General features: G+C 43.2%; 1 long non-coding RNA gene across 1 annotated transcript; it reads right to left on the bottom strand.

The window, feature by feature from the left end:
- Nucleotides 1-21,291: 21,291 nt before the first annotated feature.
- LOC310768275 lies at nt 21,292-27,328 on the bottom strand. The gene is made up of 3 exons (XR_014551251.1): nt 27,017-27,328; nt 24,961-25,106; nt 21,292-21,786 (listed from the first exon to the last, which is right to left on the bottom strand). It is a non-coding gene; the product is annotated as an uncharacterized lncRNA (long non-coding RNA).
- Between the last annotated feature and the right edge of the window lie 236 nt (nt 27,329-27,564).

Genomic DNA, 27,564 nt, shown 5'->3' with positions numbered 1-27,564 from the left:
TGCTAAATTACATCCCATGAGATGTGTAATGATGGTTACCAACCTGGGGGGTTTTAATACAGGGTTTGATAAATTTTTGGAGGGGAAAGCTATCAATGGCTATTAGTCATGATGGCTGTTCTACCTCCACGGTCAGTGGCAGTGTGCCTTTGGAACGCAGAGAGTGCTGTTGTGCCCAGGTCCTGCATGGAGAAAGTGGGTGGAAAAAAAGGTTTCTTTCCCTCTCTCATAACACTAAACTTTGTGGACCTCTGGTAAAGTTGAAGCAAGCAGGACACAAGCACAGGAGTGCTCTTCCCTCCTGCAGTTTCCAGAAACTGGTATTCGGGAGCATTACTGCCTCCATCCGTGGAGACAGAACAGAGCCATCATGGCTAGTAGACTTTTATAGCCCTCTCCATGAATTTGCCTGTTGTCTTTATCCATGGAGTTTTCTTGGCAGGGATACTGGAGTGGCTTGCCGGTTCCTCCTCCAGGTGGATCACGTTTGGTCAAAACTCTCCACTATGACCTGTTCATCTTGGGTGCCCTGCTCGGCATAGTTCATAGCTTCTCTGAGTTATTCAAGCCCCTTCGCCACAGCAAGGCAGTGATCCATGAGAGCTGGGCCGTAAAGAAGACTGATCGCCAAAGAATTGATGCTTTTGAATTATGGTGCTGGAGGAGACTTTTGAGAGTCCCATGGACTGCAAGAAGATCAAACCTATCCATTCTTAAGGAAATCAGCCCTGAGTGCTCACTGGAAGGACAGATCGTGAAGCTGAGGCTCCAATACTTTGGCCACCTCATGAGAAGAGAAGACTCCCTGGAAAAGACCCTGAGGTTGGGAAAGATGGAGGGCACAAGGAGAAGGGGACGACAGAGGACGAGATGGTTGGATAGTGTTCTTGAAGCTACCACCATGAGTTTGACCAAACTGTGGGAGGCAGTGGAAGACAGGAGTGCATGGCGTGCTCTGGTCCATGGGGTCACAAAGAGTCGGACACGACTAAATGACTAAACAACAACAACCATTAATTTGCCTAACTCCTTGTTAAAGCCAACTAGGTTGTTGCACTCCTGAATAATAAAAAGAGGGATGGGAAGAGTCTTCTAAGCCAGGGGTCCAGATGCAGTGAATCTCGACTTCCGGGGTGGCGCCATCGGTAATGGCGGACTCCCTCTGAATTGGAGGGACCAGCTCCGCATGAAACGGGTCTTTTCCGCTATGGCGAAGCGGGGACCCTTCTGGAAATCACAGGCGGATGAAGCCTGTGACTGTGGGACTCAGCGGGCACCCTTAGCGCCCCCCAACCCGCAAAGGAACCCACTAACGGGCTCCGAAGCGACGAGGGGGAAGTGGCGCGGTGCTGTGAGTCAATTGCTTTTTCTGCGGAGCGAAGCCGTATAGCCGTTACCGGAGAGCGCTGCCTTTTTCCTGGGACAATTTGGCATCTAAAATAACCACCCATGAGTACTGAAACACTGAATAATTGGACTTGAATTAAGAACTGGCGAAATAGAAAGGAATTTGGACTTAAAAATTGCCCTAATTTGGTACTGAAACGGGAAGGTCTAATCGTTTAAAATCGCTGAACCCCCCTTCGGCAGCAGGAGAAGAAGGGGGATCTTTTTTGGGCTGCTTAAACCTGCAGAAGTGAGTTTAAAGAAAAGTAATTTTCCACCGTCCTGATCCTGGAGCGGGGTGTCAGAATTGACATTTGAAGCTCATTGACCAGAAACAAATGTCTCTGACAGATAGTTAAGAGAAGAGAAACATAGTGATTCCATTGTTTCCTTTCGCATTTTAAAAGAACAAATATGGACAAAATATCACAAAAAAGAAACTTTGTTGCTATTGTTATCAAAAGAAAGAACAACTAGAAGCTTTCCCCCAGAGGGCGATTGTGAAATTGTAACTAATTCCTGGGAGCTTGCAGCTGTCTCAGATTACAACCGTGGGAAAGGATTTGTGACCTTGCAGGACAATGTCTTCAGAAGCACTGTTGGGTGCTTTGTGTAAAATAAATGCCCTATTGGATCAGTTAAGCCAGAAGACAGATTTAATGACTAATGCGGCCAGAACCCTTGAACAGGTAGTGGGAAATTATATGGAGCCCACCCAGGAACTAAAGCAGGAGTGTGCCATGACAGAACAACTGAAAGAAGAGGATGTTGCTGAATCTTGGGCGCCAGAGACGGAGGGAGCAGCGGCCCAGCAGGAACATAAATTTTTGGAGTTGACAAATGAAGTTGGAAAAAACCAGACTTGGAAAGATAAAGTTTGGTTAGGTTTGGAAATGGGGGGCTGGATAGACCCCCCTTTACAGGGAGATTTGGACTTTTCGAGTCTGGCAATGGGCCGTCTGATGTTTGGAGTTGTGGGGGCTCTCAGTTTTGGAGGGAATCTGGAACATGTTTTTAAATACCATATGGAGTCCAGTCTGGTCTATGGAAAAGGGGCTGATTTGTTGAAAAGGGTCCAAAACATTACCAAGCTGGAGTTCCCGAGAATGAAAGGAAAATATGAAGAAGAGCTGCGGAAGGGACATGGAAGAGACTTGAGGGCCTCGGATATAAGGTTACCAGGTTAATGTGCTAGATTAATAGGTTAAAAAGGACTGACAAAGCCCGGGACCAGGAGGAAGGGACGCTGGATGAAGATTGGATTGTTTTTGTCTTTTTTTTATATGTAATTAAGATTGTTCTATAAAATTAATGAATGTTAGAAAAATGTTGAAATGAAATTACTTGGCTCTTGTAAAAATGTCTAAAGAATTAGGTAAGAATGTTATGGTTAGGAGAAGTTGGTAAAAATAAGATTTAAGCTTTAAACTTTAAGGTTTCTATATGATAAGATGAAAATAGAATTAAGGTAATGTAATGACAGAATATTATGAATTAAGGAAAGGATTTGCTGCGATTATTATTAATCAGGATACAAGAAAAGAGAGGAGGAGGAGGTCAAAGAAAGAAGGTATTGAAAGTGGGGAATCTGAGAATGATGGTTTTATTTTTATTTTTTATTTTTCTGTCTTGTTTTTTCTTTGTGTGTGTGAAATTTTTTTTAAAAAAAAAAACAAACAAACCTTTTTTCCAATAAATATCATTTAAAAAAAAAAACAGATGCAGTGAATCTCTCCAACAGATCATGCTCTGAAAGTTAATGAAATACTCTTATTCATATAGCTACTTATCCTTCGCAACTGTTGTTTTCTGATGTGGGCCAATTCCAGAGGCTTAAAGGTAAAACATTAAATTGTTTTCCATCATCGCTGATGGGCAATTATTTGCCCTGTCATGCTGGCAAGCCCATAGTCTAGCATGAATTAATGCGACCTGACAAGGTGTTATGACATTGCAATAATCAAAATATCGATGAATGTGCAGCTAATTTTGTCTGGCATCGTCATCTATCACATCAGGAAGTGAGCGCAAGACACTGAAACTGGAGTCATTCAGTGGAAACTGAGTCCAGCGACTGCCAAAAGATCTCATCCTCATTCAAGCAGAAAGAAGAAAAGGAAGATTATAAACCAACTGGAATTATGTTAAGCCGAATGAACAGGAAACTTTAAAGTGTACCGTAGCAACGCATCTTCCTACATGTTACTCTCTGGACGGTGAGGTTGCCAAAGTGTTGAAAGGGAGGTAGTCACAGATGGTGCCTGAACATGCGTAAATTCACTTCACTCAAGAGCAGATGGATATATATTTTTTTTGCAAGTGAACATCTGAAACAGTGGCTCTAGGGAAATTACTAACTCACTCTTCAAGTGCGCACTGCAATGTCCTCTAGCAACTCATCCCTTCAGCTTACTCCACCATTGAGCTCAGGAAGAAACTTCAGAGTTGGGTTTGGATACATTACTGTTGAAATGTGTCACAGAACAGCAGGAGATAAGCTGAGGAGACCCTATTTTCAGGGCCACCACCCTTTGCAGTTTGAGGGGTGGTGGTGTGTGAGAGTGACTCCTCTGTGGTGGCTTCAAGGTTGTGGGATGCCTTTTCCTCCAAAGTGTGTTTTATATCACCACTGAAAGCTTTTTTTGACAATGTGCGGAAAAATGCATTTGCTAAGTCATGATGGCTATGTTTCATCTCCACAGTCACAGGATCATGCCTCTGAATAACAGAGAATCGCAGGAGGGAAGAATTCTGTTGTGCTCAGGTCCTGCTTCCAGGGTTCCCATAGGCATCTGGTTGGCCACTGTGAGAATAGGATACTGAACTAGATGGACCATTTGCCTGATCCAGCAACCTTGCATTGTGTTCTTATGTAAAGTATGTGCAAAAAATTGCATATATTCCTGAAAATAACCTACAAGAAACAGAAAGACTGGAAGATTTCGCTCATCCCTAGAACTGACTGCAATGAGCAGCATTTCAGCTAACGTGAAACAAAAAAAGTTTTGTCTACGATATGCAGTTCGCACATGCAAATAATTATTTGAAACTGTTTCACCCAGCGAAAACCTGCAGATGTCAGTCAGGTATGTGCACAAGCAAAATGACTGCACTCATCCAGGCTCCACTTCTGCAGTCTTTCAGCTGTCCAGAACAGCAAAATGGCCTGAGCCTTGCTTCAGGAGATGACCATGTGCCGACATGTGAACTAGCCGAAATTTTCACTGCAAAATCAACTCTGCTTTCAGCTAACACATTTTAACAAGGCTGATGATCTGCCTAGTTTCTTTAATGTTATTTTAGTGGATGAGTGGCATGGCAGGGGTGGGGAATAGCATTTCCAGAAACAAAAATAATAAAAAATCAATTTATCTGCTGCATGTGACTCAGGAATAATGAAATGGAGGGCACTGTGCTGCTGGTGTGTGCCTGAAACAAAAGGAAAGAAATAAATCTTGACAGGGATGCTTTAAGATTCATTCAAGAAAAGGTCATCTCCTCTCTATTTTCTGGACTTAGGAGAGCCTTGTTCGTTCAGCTGCACAGCCGCTTGCTGTATAAAATATGCACTTAGGCCAAGAGGTCCGTTAATGGATGCTTCATCATCTGCAGCCGCTTATGTTCTCTGCTAGGTAGCTCCTCCATGAGACTAGACGTCGGGATTGTCTCCCATGCTTTGTCCAATTCATCAACATGGTGGCACATCATCAGCATGCTGAGACTTTATTCAAAGAAGCAACAAGGCTCTTGATCTTGTCTTAATCATGCCCAACTCCTTCATTCTGATGGAGACTGGAGCCCATTGGCATGGTAGGCTGAATGGCAGGGAGGCCAGCAGTTGTTGTTGTTTAGTCATTTAGTCATGTCCAACTCTTCATGACCCCATGGACCAGAGCATGCCAGGCACTCCTGTCTTCCACTGCCTCCCGCAGTTTGGTCAAACTCATATGGTAGCTTTGAGAACACTGTCCAACCATCTCGTCCTCTGTTATCCCCTTTTCCTTGTTCCCTCAAACTTTCCCAACACCAGGGTCTTTTCCAGGGAGTCTTCTCTTCTCATGAGGTGGCCAAAGTATTGGAGCCTTAGCTTTAGGATCTGTCCTTCCAGTGAGTGCTCAGGGCTGGTTTCCTTCAGAATGGGTAGTAGGTGGTGCCAATGAACCAGCTACCTCGTGTTTTGCCCCCATCCTCCTACCTGAAGAGTTCTACCACTGCAATATTATTTTGATTGAGTTTTTGAGGAAGGAGGAGAGATGGGGGAATTTTTGTGTGTGGATGTCCTCCCTGGAAGGTCCATCCAGAAAGGGATTGGAAGGGCATGTATGCTTTTGGGAATGACCCCATCAGTTGAGACATGGAAAGAGAACTACCATTGCTGAAGCATCTCTCTGGTCTTCCTTGCTTCTCTACAGATCCCAGGAATGCTGCACCCATGCAGGCGCCACCTTTCTCGCTCTCCATCTCCATCTCTGATCCCCTAAACATTGAGAGCAGGGATGGAGGAGGGATTTGATTCAGTTTACATTTACCAAATTCACGCTTACCAAAACAAGATGTGAACCAACACACAGCCATCCTTAGGAAGCTGCACTTCTCCCAAACTTGCAGTGCCATTCCCCAGCCAAGTAATGTGTGCAAGAATGCATTTACTAGGGTAAAGCGTGCATTGAAATACATATAGTAGCATCTGGTTGACCACTGTGAGAACAGGATGCTGGACCAGATTGGCTGTTGGCTTGATCCAACAGGCTCATCTTTTGTCTAACATTTGTATGTCTCGACTGCCATTATCTTGTACTTTTGGCCAGATACCTCTTAGCAATAATTCTACATCCTGATGTAAGCCTGTCCCTTCCAGAGACGTTACTGAGGCGAGGGAGGGGGGGCAGGAGAGATGCCATTGGCCAGGTGTTTTGTCAGCATTTCTGACCACACCACACTGTGGAGGTTGAGAAGTCTCATGTGAAGCAATGTTGCATCATATCTGTGGAGAGAGCTCTCAGCATAGGTAACCCTACAATGCCAGAGAATTTCACTGGTGCCTGTGAGTGGGAGTCTGAAACTTTCTTGCTCACTTTTAAAGGGACCATTTGGGACATGTTTTCCATTTCAACTGAACAAAGATTCCTTTGGAATACCAATAATGGAAACAATTGGTCTTTTGAGACTGGGACCCTGTACTTGCTTCCTTGGGAGTAAGCCCCATTGAGCTCAGCGAGGCTTATATCTGAGTAGACTCGTACGGGATTGTGCTATCTTAGTGTAAAATGCACTCTCCCAGAAAATCAGTAGAAATTTTCCTTTAAAATTAAACTAGTTGTTAAAAGGCTTTAGAAACCCTAAACGTTCCTATCAAACAAATAAATATACAAAAGTGTGTTTATGTGTGCCATACATGCACACATGCACATGTGTGTGTAAGAGTACATGCCACCATTCTCATTAATATTTTGCTTAGACTTCTGCGTAGGGGGTAAGAATGTTTTAAGGCAAATGCTTAGAAGCTTTCCAGTGAATTCAGCATGTTTTCTTAGTTTAGCCTTGAGCCATTATGAGCAAAATGGCCAAAAGCAACTTCTAAAATAAATTAATAAATTAGTACTTTTTTTAAAGGGGGGGGATCGAAGGTTATTCACATTTAAATAAACAATGTAAAGACAACTTAAGAAAATGTAAGAGGCGGCAACATTTTAAGAGCATCCTTACAAAATCCAAAGTAATAAAAGCAAGCCAGCATTAAAATATTGATTGCCCTGATGGCAATCAGCATTGTCTGCACCATGGTTTTCAAAGGCCTGTCTAAAGAAAAAGGTCATGTGCCAGCCACATTGAAGGGCTCAACATAAGCTCCAGTCCTGACCACAGGTTCACGCTAAGCAAATGTTGCCAGTGCAAAGAAGAGATGGGCATAAGGATTTGCATTAAAACAGGCCGTAACTTGATTGCTAATGCACTAAATCAATTCTGCAGCTTAAAAGTAGCAACTGCAGACTCAATTAAAGGGTGGTGTTGGTTGGAGGAGACTCGCTAACATCCTGACATCCATGAGATCTGGAGTGGCCATCCCAGCCAATGGCCTTTGGGGACCTGCTCAGTACTGAGATGCCCAGTGGACTTATGGCATGTTGCCATCTGCTGGAGGGGAACACCAGCACTCCAAGGTATCAGACCAACACACACACACCAGCCAGCCAGCTCCAACATGTGGTCTTTATATGCATGAAAGCTGCCCCAGGTCATCTGACCCTTTAAAAAATATAGCTCTCTTTTTCTCTCCTAGAAAAGACTGTGCAAGGGGTGTGTGTGTGTGTGTGTGTGTGTGTGTGTGAATGAGACTGGCAAACTTACGAGACTTTACAGACTTATTATGAGGCACAAAGCAGCATAAAACAACTCCTGCTACTCACAGTAAAACTCACTCAACTACTGGGAGCTCTGATACCTAGCCCAACTTACCCCCTTACCTAATACAAGTTTGGGTCTAGCAAGCTCCTCCAACATTGCCCGTCTACCTGCCAAAGCTCTGATAACAAAAGAATTAGAAGAAATTATAGCCAAAAATAATGATACATATCCTAAGGTAGACAGAAGCCCCAGGAAAGGCCAAAAAGAAAGATAAGGGCAATCAGAATCAGAGAGTTTGACAAATGTTCCTGCCTGGCCCTCGTGTTTTGCCCCCATCCTCCTACCTGAAGAGTTCTACCACTGCAATATTATTTTGATTGAGTCTTTGAGGAAGGAGGAGAGATGGGGGAATTTTTGTGTGTGGATGTCCTCCCTGGAAGGTCCATCCAGAAAGGGATTGGAAGGGCATGTATGCTTTTGGGAATGACCCCATCAGTTGAGACATGGAAAGAGAACTACCATTGCTGAAGCATCTCTCTGGTCTTCCTTGCTTCTCTACAGATCCCAGGAATGCTGCACCCATGCAGGCGCCACCTTTCTCGCTCTCCATCTCCATCTCTGATCCCCTAAACATTGAGAGCAGGGATGGAGGAGGGATTTGATTCAGTTTACATTTACCAAATTCACGCTTACCAAAACAAGATGTGAACCAACACACAGCCATCCTTAGGAAGCTGCACTTCTCCCAAACTTGCAGTGCCATTCCCCAGCCAAGTAATGTGTGCAAGAATGCATTTACTAGGGTAAAGCGTGCATTGAAATACATATAGTAGCATCTGGTTGACCACTGTGAGAACAGGATGCTGGACCAGATTGGCTGTTGGCTTGATCCAACAGGCTCATCTTTTGTCTAACATTTGTATGTCTCGACTGCCATTATCTTGTACTTTTGGCCAGATACCTCTTAGCAATAATTCTACATCCTGATGTAAGCCTGTCCCTTCCAGAGACGTTACTGAGGCGAGGGAGGGGGGGCAGGAGAGATGCCATTGGCCAGGTGTTTTGTCAGCATTTCTGACCACACCACACTGTGGAGGTTGAGAAGTCTCATGTGAAGCAATGTTGCATCATATCTGTGGAGAGAGCTCTCAGCATAGGTAACCCTACAATGCCAGAGAATTTCACTGGTGCCTGTGAGTGGGAGTCTGAAACTTTCTTGCTCACTTTTAAAGGGACCATTTGGGACATGTTTTCCATTTCAACTGAACAAAGATTCCTTTGGAATACCAATAATGGAAACAATTGGTCTTTTGAGACTGGGACCCTGTACTTGCTTCCTTGGGAGTAAGCCCCATTGAGCTCAGCGAGGCTTATATCTGAGTAGACTCGTACGGGATTGTGCTATCTTAGTGTAAAATGCACTCTCCCAGAAAATCAGTAGAAATTTTCCTTTAAAATTAAACTAGTTGTTAAAAGGCTTTAGAAACCCTAAACGTTCCTATCAAACAAATAAATATACAAAAGTGTGTTTATGTGTGCCATACATGCACACATGCACATGTGTGTGTAAGAGTACATGCCACCATTCTCATTAATATTTTGCTTAGACTTCTGCGTAGGGGGTAAGAATGTTTTAAGGCAAATGCTTAGAAGCTTTCCAGTGAATTCAGCATGTTTTCTTAGTTTAGCCTTGAGCCATTATGAGCAAAATGGCCAAAAGCAACTTCTAAAATAAATTAATAAATTAGTACTTTTTTTAAAGGGGGGGGATCGAAGGTTATTCACATTTAAATAAACAATGTAAAGACAACTTAAGAAAATGTAAGAGGCGGCAACATTTTAAGAGCATCCTTACAAAATCCAAAGTAATAAAAGCAAGCCAGCATTAAAATATTGATTGCCCTGATGGCAATCAGCATTGTCTGCACCATGGTTTTCAAAGGCCTGTCTAAAGAAAAAGGTCATGTGCCAGCCACATTGAAGGGCTCAACATAAGCTCCAGTCCTGACCACAGGTTCACGCTAAGCAAATGTTGCCAGTGCAAAGAAGAGATGGGCATAAGGATTTGCATTAAAACAGGCCGTAACTTGATTGCTAATGCACTAAATCAATTCTGCAGCTTAAAAGTAGCAACTGCAGACTCAATTAAAGGGTGGTGTTGGTTGGAGGAGACTCGCTAACATCCTGACATCCATGAGATCTGGAGTGGCCATCCCAGCCAATGGCCTTTGGGGACCTGCTCAGTACTGAGATGCCCAGTGGACTTATGGCATGTTGCCATCTGCTGGAGGGGAACACCAGCACTCCAAGGTATCAGACCAACACACACACACCAGCCAGCCAGCTCCAACATGTGGTCTTTATATGCATGAAAGCTGCCCCAGGTCATCTGACCCTTTAAAAAATATAGCTCTCTTTTTCTCTCCTAGAAAAGACTGTGCAAGGGGTGTGTGTGTGTGTGTGTGTGTGTGTGTGTGTGTGAATGAGACTGGCAAACTTACGAGACTTTACAGACTTATTATGAGGCACAAAGCAGCATAAAACAACTCCTGCTACTCACAGTAAAACTCACTCAACTACTGGGAGCTCTGATACCTAGCCCAACTTACCCCCTTACCTAATACAAGTTTGGGTCTAGCAAGCTCCTCCAACATTGCCCGTCTACCTGCCAAAGCTCTGATAACAAAAGAATTAGAAGAAATTATAGCCAAAAATAATGATACATATCCTAAGGTAGACAGAAGCCCCAGGAAAGGCCAAAAAGAAAGATAAGGGCAATCAGAATCAGAGAGTTTGACAAATGTTCCTGCCTGGCCCTGCCAGGAGACTATGCATCAGGGGGTATTGTTTGCTTGTTTTATTTATAAAAAATAAACTATCAGTGTTATTTACAACAATTGTACATAAAATCATATAGTAAAAATCCTGTTAAAATTTCAAATCCAAAATCAGCTGACTTTTGTGAAAATGTGTGTTATTAGTTGCCTGCAGAGGCTTGGTGAAATGGGAAGGTTTTCAGCAGGCATTTAACAGTTGGAAGCTGGCCACTCAACAGCTATTGGCAGAGTATTCCACAGGACCGGCCGATGACACTGAAAGCTCAGCTCCTTCCTGATGTCAAATGAGACTCAACAAGCCCGGGGATGACCAACAACACTCTTGCAGATGATCTCGGTGATTAAGCTGGGTTTAGGCAATCCCTGAGGTTTCCTAGACCTAAGTTGTTCAGGGCTTTGTAAATGAATACAAGGACCTTGATCCTGACTCAGTAGAAGATGAGCAGCTGGAGCAGATGCTTAAATTACAGAGCCACAGGTCCTCCACCAGATGCCTCCATCAGCAGTCTGGACTGCACATTCTGCAGCAGCTGGAGCTTCCAAAGGAGCCCCATAGGGAGCGCATTGCTGTAATGTGAGAAAGAGTGGGAGTTACCAGCCCTGTAGGATCAAAGTGGGTCTGACTTAAATGCCCACACCTCCCAACTTCTTGAAACCAACCCATCCTAAGCATGCAGATTCCCATGTCTTGTGTATGGGCCATCTAATTGTGGTTGCCTGCTCATCCCAGCCTTCCAGACTGCCCCAACATGACAACAGGCGCCATAAGCTTTTGTCATTGGTGATACACTGATACACCGAGTCAACTATTATGCCTTTCAGGGTTATTATATTATATTATATATTATATTTGTTTTTATCATCATTAAACATGTTCTTAATTACATTTGCAGATTGAGTACTGCCATTATTGAGAATGCTATCTGAAATATACTAGTCCATATGTCAGTACGGCTGTTATTTGTGCACAGTGATTTCATCGACGTGAGTGGCCAACTCTTGTCTTTATATTATTATTTGTATTAAGATTTATAGTTTGGTTCAGAATCTGTATTAATTAAGTGCTATTTTGTATTGTATTTATTACCGGTTAGCTCATCACTTCATCCAGACAAATTAGCTTGGTGGCTAGTTTGTCTGTGACAAATTGTGTGAAAAATATTTTTGGATGACTAAAGAAGACCCACAGGGTTGAAACACATTTGTTCTTGGGTATAACTTATTATTTAAAAGAAATTAGTTTGTTGATCAGGCATCCATTCATATATATCATCGTATTAATGCACTCGTATTCATCATTTCATTGTATTTGAATCTGTTTTCTCTATTGTGGTAATAAAGGCTTGTACATTTATCTCTTTATAGCATTTTAGCAGCAGTCAGTTTTACTTTTTGGGCGATGCTCAACTAAGCTTCATGGAGTAGATCCACTGGAATTCACGAACATGACTAGGTCCATTAATTTCAGCAGGTCTACTTTGAGTAAAACGTAGGCTGCATTCAGGCAGCACTTGATTCCATTTTCCCGAGATTCCCTTACCCAATAATTTCCATGTTGTACATGATCTTTTCAAAATATAAGTAATTTCTGGGAAACTATGGGAATCTGCCAGGTGTGTGTGTGTTGTGCTCATTTCCGTGTTATTTGCTTCCGGGGGGTGGGGGGGCTGCTTGCAACTCCATTAACCCACAAAATCTTGGCAGTTTTGTGTTGCAATTTCATGTGATGAAATTTGGGGTGGTCTCCCATCATACAGTTCTTTCTTACCGTTTAAAATTTAGCAGGACATGGTGGCATATTGATCAAAAATCCACGCAACGGATCACACTTTATGGAGACTATCTTATGCATGTCTACTCAGAGGTTCCATTGAGTTCAGTTACTCTTGCACCTGGGTATGTGTGTACAGAGTACACATGGGGAAACATTTCAAGCCCAAGAGTGGCATTTCCTCCCAAGCAACCTTCCATAGGCCTCATGTCAGTGGTAGGCAGGGCCAGGGACAAAACGAGGAGGCACAACTAATGGGAAATTTAGGATAATCTAGGTTTTATATACCCTCACACACTCTATCCTCCATCCAGGCAATCAAAAGTCATTACTAGGGTTGATGGGCACAGTCCTGCCAAGCAGAAAATGCTTATGTGAAGCTGGGGTACTGAGAGAGATGGCTTGGGAAGAGGGAACTGGGGGTCAAGAGAAGGTGTTGCCTGGAGAGAGTCCTGACAGTCAGGCATAAAGTCCTGCATTTGATCCCTAGGTCTGTGGTTCGCATTGCTATTGTATAGGCATGGCCATCTTAGGGTGGTATTCTATGCTAGACCTACTGGTTGATTCATTAATAGCTTCATTAATTTCAACAGGTTACTCTGAGAAGGACTTTGTTGTTGTTTAGTCGTTTAGTCGTGTCCGACTCTTCGTGACCCCACGGACCAGAGCACACGAGCCACTCCTGTCTTTCACTGCCTCCCGCAGTTTGGTCAAACTCATGCTGGTAGCTTCAAGAACCCTGTGCAACCATCTCATCCTCTGTTGTCCCTATCTCCTTGTGCCCTCAATCTTTCCCAACATCAAGGTCTTTTCCAGGGAGTCTTCTCTTCTCATGAGGTGGCCAAAGTATTGGAGCCTCAGCTTCAGGATCTGTCCTTCCAGTGAGCACTCAGGGCTGATTCCCTTAAGAATGGATAGGTTTGATCTTCTTGCAGTCCATGGGACTCTCAAGAGTCTCCTCCAGCACCATAATTCAAAAGCATCAATTCTTCGGCAATCAGCCTTCATTATGGTCCAGCTCTCACTTCCATACATCACTACTGGGAAAACCAAAGCTTTAACTATACGGATCTTTGTCGGCAAGGTGATGTCTCTGCTTTTTAAGATGCTGTCTAGAGTAGGACTTTAGTTGAATGCAATCTTTAGCTTTGTCTGGTTTTTCTAAATAAGCACATAGGAAGCTGCATTATACAACATAAGTCTATTTTTCTGTCCAATGCAGGGGGAGGGGGGAGGGGGAGGGGGAGAGATGCTGGGGATTAAACCTGGTACTTTCTGCAAGTATGCTACAGTTCCCACCCCAAGGAAGGGATCTCCAAGGAGCTTTGCAACAGGCAATAAAGCAATCAAATGCAATAAAGCAAAAGGTTTTTTAAATGGTGGGAGGGACTCAGTCAGTGACCAAGAAATGAAATATTGATCAAATGCCACCCAAGGCTTGAATGAACAATTGTGAAAATGAGATATTAATCAAAGGCTGACAGAATGCCTCCAAATGCCCAGGAGAACATAAGCATTTTGAATAGGGATGTACCCCTTAACAACACAGGCACCTCATTAATACATGGCTGCCAAAGGATGACAAAGGAACTCTTGCCTAACAGCCACCCGCCTCAGTTCTGAAGACAGGGACACCCAAAGACCTAGGGTAACTGGGGAGACCCAGGTTCCAATCTGCATACAGCCAATGAAGCTCGCTGGGTGACCTTGGGCCAGTCACCATCATTCAGTGTAACTTACCTTACAGAGTTGGTATGGTGATAAAATGAGAAGAGAGAGTACCATGTATACCCCCTTGGGCTCATTGGGAGAAAGATGGAATGTAAATGTAATTGATTAATTAGTTAATTAAGGGCAACTTCTTCAGGTACCTTGTCCCAGTCTGCTTAAAATTAGCGCCCCTGCTTATGGCTCCTGTGTACTCACTAGGAATGTAAGAAGGCAGTGATTGCCATCCCGTTCTGGGTTCATTACAATCAGAGCTGTTTCCATTCCATTCCAGTTCAGCTTCCTCTGAAACTAAGGTTTATCATCCCACTATCAGCAATGGCAAAAGCTTAAGGAATTTATTTCAGTTGAAGGGAAATAATGAATACCACTCATATTCGCTTGCATGAATTCTGTTCCTGGCCTCAGACAAGCATGCAAATTGTGGGGAAATTTGCTCCCATTTCCATTTTCAATGGAATTCTCCAACTTCACTAATCCACACTGGCGCTACATGCATTCCCAGACGACATGCAACCCATTGAATGAGTGGTGCTAATATGAAATTGGGGAGAGATTATTACAATCTAAAAACTAGATTTGATCAGGTCACAAGAGGCTAAATGAAATTATGTATTTTGTGTGTGCTGGGGAGGGGGGCAACACTGAGCCTATTGGATGCCAGCTGAAACCCCTGACTCAAAAAAATTTTAAGGACAGTTAAAACCCTTGTGACAGAATGAAGTGGGAATGAGGTGCCAGAATGGACTGTTCCACTTCAAAACTGAAGGTCAGGGGGTTATATTCTTTAATGCTGGCCCATTTGTTTTTTAAAGGGTATTACAAGTAGAAAACTAGCAGATGGGGGAGTGGATAGGGCTAAAACTCTTCTTGTTGTGTTACATTTTTTACTTGCAGTGTTTTGGCTTGTTTTCACATGGGAACATTAGAAAATAGCATTCTCTGCTCGCAGTGATACAGTTCACTCTACCACCCCAGGATTCAAATGCCTCATTTTGATGTATATGTATATCAGGAATCACTCAGAGGCAATGGTAACTGTTGGAACTGGTAGGGTGGAAGTGAGGGAGACCAACAGTAGGTGGCGCCAGAGCCAATGATGAATGGAGCCAACTAATTCTAGTCCCCGCCCCACGCCCCCCATTCTCCTACCTATTGAGCTTGACAAAGGCAACACTGAGTCTAAGAAGGGAACTGACAGCCAGGAGGACTGCATGTAAGGAGGAAGGCAGGCAGGCGAGTGAGGGCAGATTGAGGTTAATGAGTCAGTGCCCCATTTGCCCTAATGGACCACCTTCCATTGGTCAAGGGTTTCCATTGAGCCATGGAGAAAAGAGGCACTCAGTACATATTCTATACAGCTATGGCCTCCTCTTTCACTGAGTCACTTCCAGCTCAGAGTTACAGACACATAGTAACAGCTGTCTTTAAAATGTTGTGTTTAGTACAATTTTAACACAATAAATTACATTTCTTGGGTGTCTCGCTGAGGGATTTGTCCAATAACTGCACAGTTGGCCTCTGACTCTTCCTAGAAGTGCCTCTGCTGATATTCCATCAAAGAGCAGCCTGCCATCTCAAAGCCTAACCCACATGTCTTGTGCAGGTACATCAAAAGATGAATGACAGAAAGTGTGAGTTATGCATTTCAAAAGCAGCTCCATCCGTCTACGTTCCTGGGCATGCTGTAGGAAAAATGGGAATACGCCATTCTATATTTATCCTTAACTGTCCACTGATGACAGCTATCTTTCCAAAGCATGTAAGATTTGGAGCACCATCTGTATCTCTATTGTACTAAAGTTAATTCAGCAAATATGATAAAAATACAAAGAGGAAGGAAGAGAGTCACAATATAGTTACATTAATTTAGAACATCGTACCATACACACCACATTACATAGTTGACAGTAGCTCTTTAACTTGCCAGACACAGCATCAGAGGAAGGGGGTTCCATCTTTATTTCTTAGTCCAGACTATAAAACTGTATCAGTTGCTCCAAGATACTACCAAGCCAAGATGCTTCTCCTGGTTCAGCTTCAGGACTGCTGTTGGTGATCCTGAATTATCATCTTGATCCTTGCCATGGTCCTGGTAGCCTTGCAGTTTATTTGAGAGATCTGGTCCTGCCGGCATCCATCTTGCTCAGACCACCATCTTCTCTTGGTTTTAGACACCCCACTGAATCAGTACCACCTAGATAGAAGAGGTGGGAGAATGGTGGAAAGTGTTTATGTCCTTCTTCATCAGTGCAAAATACAGCCTCTTTTAAATGAGGCTGGACAACCGCAGCTGGAGTGCTAAAGCACATGCTTTTCATCTACATTTGTATGAGCACATTTTATACAAATCGCTTTCTTCTTTTTATTATTATTCATTTCTTCTTCGGGCTGATGCATAAGTGGCCAGTCTATCTGATACATTGGTGGGAGTTAACTCCATGTTGTTTTTAAGTTGATGTGAATCAACCTCCAGGAGGGGGGGAGGGAGGGGGTTCAACCCCATTGCAGTGCAGACAACAGGGATGTCAAAACTTGTAGCTGCAACTGAGTTTCTGATCTCACTTTCAAGCCTGTCAAAAGCTCAGCTTTGCCTGCGTGTTTACACACACACACACACACACACACACACACACACACACACCTCAGAGAGCTGTACTCATTTCCCCAGCACTTTTGGAGGAGAATAGCAGGAAGAGAATGCCAGCCACTGAACCGACTGTGAACGTCATCCTGAAATGCATCCTCCAAGTATTGACGATAAATTACGGGGCTTCAGCAGTGCTACAAATCCTGTGCTTCAACATGTCCAAAAGGAACTATTATGCTCCCAACCTAGTATAAAATAATCACAGTAAAATAGGTGGACTTGTCAAGTGGTTAAAAGATAACACTGAAATACACAGCACTCGGTTTGCGACGGAGCCATCAAAGGCAGTAAATAATGGTGGAGAAAACAGCAAACCGGGCCAAAACATTGTTATTGTTGTGGAAATCATCTGCCTCTCAATGGCTCCAACCAGATTCAATAGCAAGAATCAAAGGCAGTCCAAGGGCTACAAAGAACCTGAAGTTTGTAGGTTCCAGACTTGTAGTTCACATCTCTAGTTTTTTTATCCATTGTCTTCATCATGAACACCATTGTTATTGTTATTGTTGTTCCTCTTATTATGCATGGTGTTTTGTAGAGCTTCATAATCAAAGCAAATAGGCCACAATGTCATGAACCCAGTCCTGAATAGCAGTCAGGAGGAGGAACTAATTCGATCTGAAATACCAACATCTCCATGATTTTATTACTGGATCAGGACTCAGACCCGAAGACTGACCCATAAACCTGGGGTCCTTTTGAACCATAGCACCACCCCAAACTAGGACACCACAAAACAGCACTCCCTCTGCTTTAGTTTGTGAGTCTCATCCTGTCTGCTTATCAGTGCAAATAATGCACAAACTAGGAGCTGTCTCAGAGGTGGTAGGATGCTAGGCTCCAGGTCAGAGGACCACACCTCCCAAAAGTGGGGGATGGAGAGCTGTGGTCCTCCAGATGTGGCTGGACTCCAAAACTCATTCTCCCTAGTTAGCATGGTCACTGGTCAGGAATACCAGCAGTTGCAGCCCAACAGCACCTGGAGGGCCATAGGTGCCTTCAAGATTCTTTGCCGTTTAGAAAGGACATAGAGTTGGATGTATGGTCTATCTCACGGTGGATAAAAGACATTGGCCAAGCACTACATCTCATCAGAGCAGATGGCCTGCATGGAGCTATCCATGGTCCTGCAGCTCCAGCCAAACCTCACCTGTCTGACTAAGCCAGCTTCAGGCACCCAAAATTCCCTGTGGACTCCCTCTCATGACCTAGAGAAGGGGAATGCTCGACAGAGAGTTCTAACGGCCAGAAAGAGAGGCCTGGAGGACCTTGTTTGGCCCCTGGGCCCAAGGCTCTCCATTCCTGATCTAGATTATGATGACCCACCAGCCACAAGAAGCATAGTGCAGGATGTCACAAATGCCCAAAGAATAAAGGGACCAAGTTTGACAAAATACTGAAAAATCAAATCAGTAATGATAAAGTGCTTCCTGGACTTTTATTACAGAATGATGGAGAAATTGTGTTTCCGAACCAAAAAGGAAAGCAAAGAAGAAGAAAAAGAGTCATTCTGGCAGTATTTTCAACAAATCTTCAAGGTTCATTTACAGTGCAAAAGCCTGGCGGCCCTGGAGATCTGACAAGGAGGAACAAAAAGTTTTCAGGCTCATCTTCCCATAAAATTACAAAGTCACCCTTTCCATAATCAATAGCCATAAATCTCTCTTATGCACTTCACAGCCTTCGTTCATCTATACCGAACCAACTGCTAGCAGGAAAAGAAAAGAAACAAGGGCATCCCCATCAGATATTAGCCCTCTTCCAGAGGTGGGCAGCACATGGCGCTTGGCCTAAATGCATGCTGGGGCAGGGAAGCAAGAAGGAAAGTGGTGGCAGAAAGAGAGGTCAGCAGTACTCATGCTACAATCTGTGGAAGGCAGGAGTGAGCTGCCTGCCCTTTTCCTTACCCACACTACCTCCATGCAGCAATGCTCCACAGCACTGTGGGAAATTAAAAATGGCTCGCTGCTCTTTGTCACTGAAGCTTACATAAGACAGAGCCCAGAGAGTGTGCTCCTGGGTGAAACTGGGCCAAGAGCAGACATCAGCACTAGTGGATCCAAGGACAGCAGGTGGTGATGTCAACCCTACTCTGCAGGCTCAGATCATGACAGAAACATAATATATGGCTTGGGCCCAGGTCACCTGAAAGGTCCTTTTATGAACCTGCCCAGGTTCTAAGATCCTCAAATGAGCACCTTCTCTTGGTCCCATAAACAACAGCAGCATGGTTGGTGATAACACAAGAGAAGGAGCCTTTTTTGTGGCTACTCCCAGATTGTGGAAGCAGAGGGACTAGATTGACTCCCTCTTTGTTATTTTTCCACCAGCAGACTAAGACCTTCTTCGTCAGAAAGGCCTGTAAAAACTGATGCTGATCACTGGACTGCTATCAGGACAAACTGTATTTCAGCTGCTAGATCTAATTGTGTTTTGAATATTTTAATTCATGTTTTAAACTAGTTCTTATCACTTACTGTTCTATAATGATGTTTTTAAATTTTGGCAGCCGCCTTCAGTATGAACTTGGGAGAAAGGCGGGATAGAAATACTAATACTAATAACAATAATAATAATCCAACTTCCTTGGAAATTCTAAATCTGAGAGAATACATTGTTGTTTCCTTGTGGTAAATCAGGCATCCCTAATTCGCTCATCTAACCATCTGGGCAAGACTCCTGTGGAATGTGTTCATCAGTATATTTACTGCAGAGATATTCTAATTAGATGGCGCGGTAATCTCCCATTACTTTGAATCAGATCAGATGGTCCACTGATATATCAGCAAAGCCAACTCAGATTGGGAAGTGGGTCACACCAATATATCCTTCATCACATGACTCCCTTAATCTGATGCAATTTGTTTTACACAGATATGGGGGCATCCTCATCTCATCACCAAACACTTCTCAAATGGAGAATATTTTCATAACAGAATCTGAACCTCACAGCATATGCCAACAACACTGTTGTTCTGATCTCTGTTTTTTGTATATTCAATTCTATTTACCTGCTTAATTTTTTTTTTAATGGATGGAAGAGAGGCAGTGTATTGTGTATGTGAAACTTTTCCCAATGGCTGTTTGTTGAAAACCTTCCTTTCCAGCTGATGGAAATAGCCCTCAATGTAAAGCTGGTTACAATGAGAACAATATCGGCCAATCTGCATTTTACTCAGTGTGCGAAAGCCTGTATACATTGAAGATGTTGAGATAATTGTAGTTCATCAGTTGCACATCTGTAAAAATGTTTGGCAAGCAATGTCAGTAAATGGGCAAGTCATCAATCTCACAATATTCTCTACAACAGTGATATCCCACTTTAGAATGAGTATGGTATAATGGTTAAAGCAGGTCTCCCCCAACCTGGTGCTCTCCATTTGTGTTGAGATGCCTGTGATACCTCAGCCAGACCTGATGTCGCCTCATAGTCCAAGCTTTGCATAAATAATGCTTATGTCAGTATTTCCCAATATGGTGCCTTGTCAGTGTTTTAGACCACAACTCCCATCATAGCTGACTATTGGCCATGCAATGGGAGCTGATGGATGTTGGTCAAAGCACCATGTTGGGGAAGGTTGGTATGTGTGATTGGCTAGGATGAAGCTGTCAATTATAGTGTTGAGGAGCAGGTCTGCCATTCCAAAGATCACTTCACGAAACTTATTGGCACAGTGAACTATCTTGTCTTTCTGAAATGCATAAGATATTGTCAGTATAGCAAAACAGATATGATAAATAATACAAATAATTGCCAATAAGCAATGAGCAAAATGTTTGCCTGCAATTTAATTAAAATCCAGTAGCGCCAAAGTATCCAGAACTTAAGCTTCCTTTCTATCAGTCTTTGCAAATTGGAAATTATATTCAAAACATAACAAAAATAATATATAAAAGATCTACTGGTTCTGAGAAACTGTTAATCTTCACAACAACAAAAATGGCAGCGCTCTAAAACAGATAAATTCTATCAGAATTAATAATACCAATATATGTTTCATAAAAATGAAATTGGAAAACTAATTTAAATTAATTTTATTGGTGGAGAAATGGAATCAGGTGCATAAAAGTGGGTCAAAAAACTGATAAGCGCACCACTGAAAACAATCTTAGTTATAAAATACATTATCTCCGGCATTACACACTGGAAAGATCATCCCCAAAAAATCTACCAGTGTCCAAATTCTGTTGTAAATGTATTTGGAGAAAAGGGCACTTTTGTCCACATGTGATGGGAATGCTTTGTAATTAAAGAACTCTCCTATACTGTTAGAGAGATAAGAGGAGGCAGTTTCCAAATGGACAATGTAGAAAGGATGTTGGGTCATGTGAAATACCCGTTTTGAAGTGACAGAATTGTTTTAGTATCTCATTTCCTGATAGCTGTGCAAGGATAATTACAAAAATGTGGAGAAGCATTGAACTAATTGTTTATAGCTGGTAATTATAATGATTAAAGCTCTGGCAATTGATCAGCGCTTAAGGTAGACCTGGGATATTATGGTACCAATTAAAGTTACCAGCTGTAAACAATTACGGAAGCAGGAAATTAAGACCAAAGTGACTTTTCAACAGAAGTGGGACACCATTTATTGTGTGATGGAATCAAAAGATTCGTCATGAAATTGTTTGGTTCAATATTGTACTGATTCAATTCAAGAGGCCATAGTGCCAGATGACATATTTCTCAGGTGTTGACTGCAGTAGGATTGGGAACCTCTAGCTGACAGACTGGTTGGCAGTACTAGCATTGTGCATTTCTACTTCCACAGTGTTTTCGAAAAATGAAAAGGCTTTGGATGGTAGAAGAGGGCAAGGCTACTTCTTTTGGCAAAGCACATGGTGCCAATGTGCGCTCCTGAGACTTTTTGTGGGCAGGAAGAGGGGAGAAATTACGTTCAGTTTGCATTTAAAAGCAAAGCTGCACTTTCCAAAACAACACACAAACTGAAACACACACATCCTTCAAAATCTGCACTTGTCCGAATTTTGCAATGCAGTTCGCCAGCCAAGCAACATGTACAGCATGCATCCAGTAGGGTGAATTGTGCATCAAAATGCATATGTTCCTGAAAATAACATACCAAAATGCATTATATTAGGGGAAATTACTCTGCCAAAAATGTGCATATTGGGCAAAAGTGCATACAAAAATAATAATACATAGATTAGGAGAAAATTGCACTAAAACGCTGATGGATTTTGCCATGGACATATAAATTAAAAAACACTGCAAACTAATATGGAAACTCTGCAAACTAATATGGAGTTCAGTTGATAACTGAGAGAAACTGAATTCGACAGGTTTGCCCACCCAACAAGGAAGATCTTCCTGCCGCTCCCACTGGGTGTCATTCCTGCCTCAGCCTTTGCCATCTGCAATTTTGGCCAAAACATCTAGTGCTACCTCAACACCAGGAAGGACCCACCTAAAGGGCAGTACTGAAGGAATGCTGTCTGTGTATAATTTCAATTTAAGTCTAGGTGCTCCTTAAGAAGGGATGCGGGTGGTGCTGTGGGTTAAACCACTGTGCTGCTTGGGCTTGCCAATCAGAAGGTTGGCGGTACGAAACCCCGCAATGAGGTGAGCTCCCATTGTTCGGTCCCAGCTCCTGCCAACCTAGCAGTTCGAAAGCACACAGTGCAAGTAGATAAATAGGTACCACTCTGGTGGGAACGTAAACGGCATTTCCATGCGCTGCTCTGGTTTTGCCAGAAGCTGCTTAGTCATGCTGGCCACATGACCCGAAAAAACTGTCTGCAGAAGCAGACAAACGCCGGCTCCCTCGGCCTGTAAAGCGAGATGAGTGCTGCAACCCCAGAGTCGTTTGTGACTGGACTTACTTGTTAGTGGCCCCTTTACCTGCTCCTTAAGAATTAAGAGAAGGACGCAACTCTTGCTTGCATGGTGCTCAGTGATGTGTAGATCAGACTCCCCATTCACATATTGGAGCTACTGCATCAGGATGCAAATGTTGGTCAGATTTTTATACTGCTTGTATAACTGTTGCCTGCCATTTAGAAAGGAGAAACAAAGATTACCAGCTCCCCAGAGAGCTCTTTGCTTGAAGATCAAAGGACTAAAACCTAGATAATCATCTTTACTTTTATTCCAATTATGGAATGGCATTCCATCTTGCTGGCTTACCAAAATGCAATGGCATGGCCTTCTAAAGCTTGTTATTTGCATTTTATATCTCACCCCCCCACCTCTCCACATGTCAGCATGATGTATTTAATCTAAGCCTTTTTTTCTTTAGATACAAATCCAAGCCAGCATGGTCAATAGTCAGGGATGGAATCATAGAATTGTAGAGGTGGACGAAACCCCAAAGGACATCTAGTCCAACCCCCGCAATGCAAGAATCACAGATAAAGAATCCCTCGCAAGTGGCCATCCAGCCTCTATTTAAAAACCTCCAGTAAAGTAGAATCTACCAGCTTCCAAGGTAGTCTATTACCCTGTCAATTCTTATTGTCAGAAAGTTCTTCCTAATGCTTACATACATACATCATACATCATTTTATTTCTATGCCACCTTTCCATAGGAAAAGCATGCTCAAGCAGCTTACAACATGAAAAAAATTACATAATTACAAACATAGCAAAAGTAATAATAAACAATAAAGAAACCATCAAAATATACGCAACCAAACTGAAATGATTTCCACATAAATCATAAGAACTAAAATAAAGATATAAAAAGTTTATATCAATAACAGCAACAACCCCACCACCACCACCAAACAACCCCCCCCAAACAATACCCCAGCCCAAGAATCTGTGCAGCAGCTTCAGCTTGTGTAGCTGGAGCCAGTCAGGGCCTCACCTGGCCAGGTGCAGAAAGGCCTACAAGATATGGAGACCGTCTTTCAGGACTCAGAGCCCAGATGGTTTAGTTGGAATCTCCTTTCTTGTACAGTGGTACCTCTGGTTGCGAATGGGATCCATTCCGGAGCCCCATTCACAACATGAGCAGAACGCAACCTGCGTCTCCACGTGTGCGCAGATTGCAATTCACCGCTTCTGTGCATGCGTGTGACGTCATTCTGAGCATCTGCATATGCGCGAGCGGCGAAACCCGGAAGTAACCCTTTCTGGTACTTCTGGGTCACTGCGGGACGCAACCTGGAAAGACGTAACCTGAACCGAACATAACAAGAGGTATGACAGTAATTTGAATCCACTGGTTCAAGTCCTACCATCTGGTGACACAGAAAACAAACTGGCTCCATCTTCCACGAGACAGCCCGTCATGTATTTGAAGATGACTATCATCTCTCTTCTCCTGACTAAACATTTTAAATTAATTAATCAGTTAATAGATTGGCCGGTCGCTTTATCTTGCCCAGGGCAACCCAAAGCAACTTACAACAAGCCCCCTGGGGAATCTAAAGCAGATTCTTCCTCACATCAAGGCTTCAGTGCAGCCCCCTCAGCATCCTTGACTTGGATACAGCAAATCCCCAACACTCTCACCAATTCTTCATAAGGTTTGGTTTCCAGACCCTTTATCACCTTGTCCACCCTTCTCTCAGCACTTTAGAACTTGTCATATCCTTCTTAAACTGTGGTGCCCATTACTCCAGGTGGGGCCTGACTAAGGCAGAATAGAGCGATACTATAAATTCCCTTGATGTAAACACTGAACTTCTGTTGATGCAGCCTAGAATTACCTTAGATTTTTTTGGCTGCTGCATCATACTGTTGACTCAGTTTGGGGCATGGTGGGAGATGGAGACCAGCAATGTCTAGAGGGCATTGTGTTGGCTACTCATGAAATCAGACCCTCCATGATGGTGCTCAGGTTGATACACCTTCTCAATGCAGTATCTAGAGTAAAGAATACCTCCTTAAAATACGGAGATTTTCCATATCTAGCTTAGGATATCAACGCAGAAGGTGATTCAATAAGTCCAGGGAAGGGAAGGCACCTTTGACAGGGCCAACCCTTTCATTCAAGGGAACTGCAATAAAAATCTAGATATCTTTTTTTTTATAAAGAAAATAACTGTTGATGGTGACTGTCATGGCTACCAATGTGGGGGGGGGGGGAGGCAGTGGGAATGCCTCTTCTCAGATATTACCTACAGCAGTCATCACCTCTGCTGTGATTCCTGCATTGCAGGAGGTTGGACTATTTGTTTAGAAGATGCTCCTTGCTCCATTTTGATCAGTATTTCCTATACTTACTGGCAGCAGCTCTGCAAGGTTTCAGAAAGAGAGTCTTTCCAAGCCCTACCTGGAGCTGCCATTGGGGATTGAACCTGGGACCTTCTGCATGGCAATCAGGTGCTCCACCACAGACCAACAGGCCTTCCCGTTGATAATAGCAGGAGGGCTGAGATGCCATTCAGGCTCCAGACAGCAAAATGTCTTGATCTGGTGCTGTAAACAATACAGTGGTACCTCGGGTTGCATACGCTTCAGGTTACAGACTCCGCTAACCCAGAAATAGTGCTTCAGGTTAAGAACTTTGCTTCAGGGCGAGAACAGAAATCGTGCTCCAGCGGCGCAGCAGCAGCAGGAGGCCCCATTAACTAAAGTGGTGCTTCAGGTTAAGAACAGTTTCAGGTTAAGTACGGACCTCCGGAACGCATTAAGTACTTAACCCGAGGTACCACTGTACTTTAAAAATGCAACTCCTTCCACCTGCAATCTGTAGGGGTGCAGTCCAGCAAAGATACCCCCATCTCATGCTTCTGCCAGCAGTGCTTCAAGTGCAATGTGCTCTTAATTAACAATTGACAAATCATGTTGCTTTCAGATCAATTTTGGTGTCTTATTAAATTTTCATTTATCAGCACGCAAATGGTTTGCACTTATTTATTTATTTATTTTAAAATATCACAAACAGCGGGTGGGGTAGAAACATCTTTTATTTCCAGATTAAGACATGATGCGCCAACTTTCAGCCTTGAGAAAAATTTTACGAGGCGGTTATAAACCCCTGCTAATAGAGGTTTATAATGGAACTGCTGACACAACCTTATGCACTACTTTAATAAAAAGAGTGAGCACGCAAGTCAGGTCTGGAGTAGGGGATCGACCCATAACTCACAGGAGGCAAAGCATTAAGGGAATTATAAATGTCAGTTCCTTATGATTTTTCTGTATCTCATAAAATAGAATAAAAAACCACCATCTATTCTTCTAATATCTGTTTTCCATTTCCTCTTAAATTAATAGAAGAGCTGGCCTGTAATATTGATTTGATTTTTCTAGGGTTTTTTTTTTAAAAAAAAGCTTAAAAGCTCTCTGTTCTGTAGCTGTTGATTCAACCCCCCCCCCCCAATTGTAAGCTCAGTCTGCTCCTTGACTTACATAGGTTTTCATAACTGCATTCAAAGGACTAAAACTGTTTTCTGTTCAAGAAATAACATTATGGAGAAAATGAATTGACCGTGCAATTTGGCATTCTGCCAGAAATCATTACATAGCAGAGGTGGGGAAGCTTTTTTTCCCCTTGTCAAGGTGTTCATTCCCTTCTTAGAAAAAGTGGATTGGGAAAAGTTTTTCTCCATCTCTTCTAACTCTAGAACTTGTTGGCATCCAATGAACGTTGGAAGATTCCAGAAAGTTAAAATAAATGACTTATTCATAGTTAAACTATGGAACCTAGCTCCCACAGGATGTAAGTTGGATGGCTTGGATGGCTAACTTGGATGGCTTTAAAAGAAAATGGGACAAATTCATGAATGCTAAGGCTATCAATGGCTACTATTCTGTGGAATAACCCCGTGTTTCCGGAGGTGTCTGTTCATCTCCTTCAAATCCAGTTGTTGGCATCTGTCTGTCTTGACAGACAATGGAGTGCACTTCCAGGGGTGAAGATAAACCACTGCATTAGCAGCACTGAAGTGACCTCTGCAAGGCGTAAGCCTGGCAGTGTGTATGAAGGTCCTGGACTGCCTAGATGATAAGAACCCCCCCCCCTCAGTCTCACTGATGTCATCCAAAGGAAAGCAGAGCAATATGTTTGGCACCAGCATGGCTGTAGGAGTTGCTGAAAGGAGGTGACAAGGTGCCATCCAACCGCCTTAAGCTGCAGATTTGTCTTTTCTTCTCCCAAAAATATCCTGCAAGGCAGAGGGAGTTTGGGTTCAGGGTTTTCCTTCTCCTATCTGGGCTACCTTCCCAGGTTGATGAGCCCCATTTGCCCCTCACTTCCCCTACACGTGCAGAAACCGCCTTCTTGGCTGTTGGACCTGCTGTTGGTCGTGTCTGTTCAATTTGTCTTCACATGCAGGAGAAGTCCCTAACTCATCAAGTGTTTGAGACCCATCACCTACCATCACCTGGTTTAGACAGGCAGTCTCAGGGTATGGCTAATGGCGCATACTGGCAGCTTCTAGAAACCACAAGTGAGAACTGAGTGCAAGATGGGGAGCAAAGTTGGACAAACTACTCCAAAAGGAGCATGATGTGTCCCCCACCAAAGATACTACCCTTTCCCTAACACCCCATACACCCCAAATCCAGTATGGCCCTGAAATCTCCCTTCTTCTTCTTTGGAAGAATGAAGAACATGGAGAAGCAACTACAGCAGTGCTCTTTCAGGGGCACAGGCTCTATAGCATAGGTGGATATCAGGTGCTGAATGGCTTCTAGGCCCCTCCCACTTGTTCCACAGGCAGGAGTATGTAAATTAGACAAATCTTACCTCACAGTGGGAGGGCAACACTGCCAGTTGCCAAGGTAATCCAGCTCAGAAGACCATGGTAAGATAAATGCACCACATCTGATAGATACAATATGTCACCTGAGCAAAATGCAAGAACTGCAACTCTTGAGGAAGAGTTGCGGTAAAAAAACAACAGTTCAGAACTGAACTGAGGAGAGAATG

Source organism: Podarcis filfolensis, assembly GCF_964270895.1.
Source record: "Podarcis filfolensis genome assembly, chromosome: 8".
Lineage (NCBI taxonomy): Eukaryota > Metazoa > Chordata > Lepidosauria > Squamata > Lacertidae > Podarcis > Podarcis filfolensis.
This window is presented reverse-complemented; position numbering and strand designations above follow the sequence as displayed.